Source organism: Anopheles coustani, chromosome 3 (assembly GCF_943734705.1).
Source record: "Anopheles coustani chromosome 3, idAnoCousDA_361_x.2, whole genome shotgun sequence".
Classification (NCBI taxonomy): domain Eukaryota; kingdom Metazoa; phylum Arthropoda; class Insecta; order Diptera; family Culicidae; genus Anopheles; species Anopheles coustani.
Window position 1 is genome coordinate 42,676,324 of NC_071288.1, and position 4,100 is coordinate 42,680,423.

Genomic DNA, 4,100 nt, shown 5'->3' on the forward strand with positions numbered 1-4,100 from the left:
CTTTCAACTTCTTACTGTTTCTGCAGCAGCTTCTGATGTCCCATCCTTTAGTGGAACCATTTACAACTATACAAAGATCGCCAACCGATACATTGTAATGGCGCAAGCAATAGTACGATGGGCGCATCCTTTAGCGATATTTGTTTGTAGAATTTCGGATTGGATGGATTCACTATAGGATGGGTAAACCTGTTAAACTATGGGATTCCGCTAAAACCTGTTGCAGTCACTACAATGAGAGGGATAAATCCAGTAAAATTATCACTCATCGCGATAAAAGATGTTGAAAACATAAATTCTCATCTTTAATTTATTTTACAATACACCGTCCATCGAAGGGTTAAAGTAGAGAGTATAAGAAAGGAAGAAAGGGAAATGGAAGCCGATAGTAAAGGGAAAAAAACCACAAGATTGCGACTGAACTACGCCACACCACCACCAAAAACCGCGAAATGAACCACCTTTAGAAATGTATACGTGAGAGAAGTTCGGCGGCCTCTTCTTAGCCGTTTCGACCGGCGGTTCGCAGGGGGTTCGGTCAAACCAACCCCGTTGGCTGTTGGTAAATATTTACCCCCGCCATCGGCCAAAGATCTGAACCACCCTTACACGTACGGCTGCAATACAGCCATTACATTACATTCACGTACCGAGCTCGCGCATGAAATATAAACGCGATCGCGTCCCGCGGAGTGAAAGACTCTCACACGATCGCAGAACCGCGAGTATTTTTCTCCAAAACCGCGACACTGATGGTGGTGTTGGTACCGGCCGCGAGCTTTGGCTGTGCGTGTGTGCCAAACGATCGTCGAGTCCGGCCTTTTGGGGGGGGGGGGGGTGGGAGGGTGGTCGTCGACTGGGCCCGTCGCCCGTGGATCACACATCGAGGGTTAGCGCTGTAGTTCGACGAGACGCGCGGGTTCCACCGGACGCAGTATAGCGGAGTTTGCGTGGATTGCGCGAAATGTCTTGTGTTCTTGTGTCCCTGCTTTTTGTGTTCCTCGCTATTGTCCACCATTCTCGGTGAAACGTCGGCATTTGGTGGTGAAGTGTTTGAAGTGCGAGATTGTCATCCGATCGACAAGGTCCGGTAGCGTCCGACTGTGAAGGCTGGTATCTCGTAAAGTGATCCCCAACTAGTTCGGAAAAGAAAGCTATTGCGTTAGCAGACGGGTGAGAGTTCAAATGGTGCGGCACTTTTTCCGCGATCAGCCCAAGATTTACCCTATTTCTCCGTCGTGTTTTTGTGCAATAAAGCGTGCAAATTTTATTAACCCTGGACCGAACCGCACTACGAGCTGTTACAACGGCCTGTACATTCATACATTCATAGGCCGTCTGGCAATATGTTTTTGTTTTTTAGCTTTTTAATGGGAAATTGCTATGTTTACCTTTTGCCACGGGCGCAACGCAAAAAATATAATTCAACACCCCGTTCGAACGGCGTATTTATCTCACCCGGAATGCGCAATGGGGTTCCTATTTTTGGGGGACCCGGTGCCTTCGGGAAAGCCGGCAAAGTCGACCCGTCACGTATTTTTAGCATTGCGTAGCCAATCAAAACACAGCGCCGCGTTACACGCACGAGAACGTTAATATCGCTTCTTGTATTTTAATTTCCCCAACCGTCCGGCGTTCCTATCACGGATCAACAAACGCGGGCGGCAGCATCATCAAGGCAAACGTCCGACACCGCCCCAATGTGGACCACTGCCCCGGAGAAAGTGGGTACGGCGTTGGAGGCAAACGACGACCGCGGAAGCGTGCAGAGTTGTGCCAATTTGGTGTTGTGCGGTCCGGATTTGTCAGTGCTAGGTCGGTCGGAAAGAAGCGCTTGAGACGTGGCTTCCTTCGGACGCTGTGAACTGAAGTTTCTTTCGGCTGGTCAGATTTCTTTTTTCGTCTCCGGGTGGGTGTTGGAGGATTATAGTTTTCTTGTCCCTCTCCAAGTGTTCGCTGATTTATTAATTAAATTGCTTGTACCTTGCTCGAACCACCTATCAACCGGTTTCTTGTTTGGTTAGCGAGAAAATCATGTTCATCTCATTAATTTCCTACGAAAACAAACTGTGACTGCACAGCGTTTCCGATAACTGAGGAAAAAAGAGGGCCGAGTGAAGTGAGTAATATCGCTTCGGCTACGCAGGAGCATTTTATATTTCTGTAAACAAAATACGCAATTCGCTCGCTTCGTCATCTTGCGAGTGAGTTCCTTGTAATGATCCTATTTATTTCATTTTCCACCGCTTCGGCGTAATAGGATAAATATTTATTCAAAGTATTTCCCCCGTTTGGTAAGTGGGAAATCACCACTCGGTATGAAATTTCCCGTCCCATTCCCGTGTGAAAAAGAAACGATCGCGATCACTTTATCCCAGCGTTCTTCGAACGCGATTCCTAGAGCCGGTTTTTAATTACCTTCTTCTCTTGGTTTTCCCCGAACCGATCGGGTGCGATCGCAAACCGGATGACAAATTGCGGTGTTCGTTATCGTTGAAATAAAAGGACACAGCGAAATGGTTATAATGATTAGAGCAAGCATGTCGCGGACTATCGACACTCGACTCACGTACACACATCGGCCGGATGTTGGAGCTATCGTTGCCGGTTGTATGGGGAACAAACGGTAGCAGCTATACGGCACGTAGCAAGGGCCGTGATGTCAGCTGAGTTTCCGCGTGCGAGCGGCGAGCAATACTTGCTGATGTTAGTGCGGTTTGCGCGACATAATCAGCTGATGCGCGAATCTTACGTACACGCCATCAAGCGATTCCGCGATTGGTGGGGTTGACCGAAAAGTTCCCAGCGACCGTTGCCTTTGTGGTAAACTCATTTGAAAAGTGTTTGGCTAAACACACTTTCTTACACATACTGCATTGAATATTTTTTGTGAAATTTTGTTTTTAAAACATCGCAAAACCGCTGCGACAAATTGATGAATTTTTTTTTGATAAGTTTACAAGCTTGTAGTGAAATACTGTCACAGTTTTTTTTAATTTCAATTGCATTACAATTTGAAAAAAATGCATTGGTTTTAAAAAAATTAACACATATTGCGGTGTTTAATAGATTAGGGATTAAGAAGCAGTTGCGTGAATATATTTATCAATGTTTTTTATAGTTTGTGTGATTCTCAAAAGCGCTGTATTACTAATTGTTGGTATCATTCCAATTTCTACCAAACATTGAAATGAGAAATTGAATTAATTTCACATTTAAAGATTACTGACCGTATAAGTCTTGAAAGTAATGCAAAACATCTAAAAAACAAGTTGATAGCGCGTTGAAATTTCTTGTTAAAGGCGGACACCGTAAATTTACGACCGGACAGCTGTCTTGGTTTTTTATTGCCTTTTCCGCGTTTGGTGTGTTTGTCCACCCCCCTTTTTTCTTCTGTAAAATATTTATAAGCGTAACGCCGTGCCGAAAGCAAATATAAGATTGCAATACAGACGAAAGTGAACTAAAACTCTCTAAGATCAATAGAACATGTAAATGACACTGTTTACATGTAAATGTCACTGTTTACATGTAAATGACAGATCGTTTAATTTATCTTCTAAAAACTAATGTAACACAAACCCAAGTAAGAAAAGGAGCAATTAAAATATTTGTTAAAGCGGAAATTGCATTTCCCATATGTTAAATAAGGGTGAAACTCTGAAAACAAACCATGTTTAGATAAGACACTTGGTTTTGCTACCGGTGACGACATCGTGGAACATGATATGTAATTCCGGTATGCAATGGCGTTGGAGGAGGCTATCGGGCGATGGCGTCTGTGCGACAGGCTGCGTTATGAAAGATTAATTTACATATCAGTTTCGTACTTGCCCCGTTCCCGTACACAGCTCTAGTGGTGCCAGCGTGGTGCGGTCGTCAATCAGCTAGAAGTGGCCGATCAGAGATGAAAACCGTTTGTGAACTGAGCCCCGGTGTGACTGCGTGAATGTGTTAAGTGAATTCTGCCGTGTGCCCAATCAGTCGCACGTGGCTCGAGGAATTAAGACGTGAACGTGACGTGAAGTGAAGGTGTGAGCCTGTGACAGATCGGAGGGAACGAACAGATCGGTGTCCAGGGGACGAGGTTAGCCAGCGAT